Genomic DNA, 343 nt, shown 5'->3' on the forward strand with positions numbered 1-343 from the left:
CAAATCCCAAACCCCAAACTCCATATTCCTTATTTTCATATATTCCAAACTCCATCTTTATTTTTAAATTTCGTCGTTATTTCCTCGTTGGCTTACGAGGTATATACGACGATTTCTGCCTACGTGGTATTTACGACGATTTCTTATACGTGGTCTTTACGACGATTTGTGCCTACGTGGAATTTACGACGATTTCTTATAAGTGGTCTTTACGACGATTTGTGCTTACGTGGAATTAACGAGTATTATGTTTAAATCCCAAAAATCCGAAACTTCCAAACCCCAAACCTGAAGCACCAAACCCCAAACCTCAAACCCCGAAACCTCCAAACCCCAAACCCCA

Source organism: Brassica oleracea, chromosome C9 (assembly GCF_000695525.1).
Source record: "Brassica oleracea var. oleracea cultivar TO1000 chromosome C9, BOL, whole genome shotgun sequence".
NCBI lineage: Eukaryota > Viridiplantae > Streptophyta > Magnoliopsida > Brassicales > Brassicaceae > Brassica > Brassica oleracea.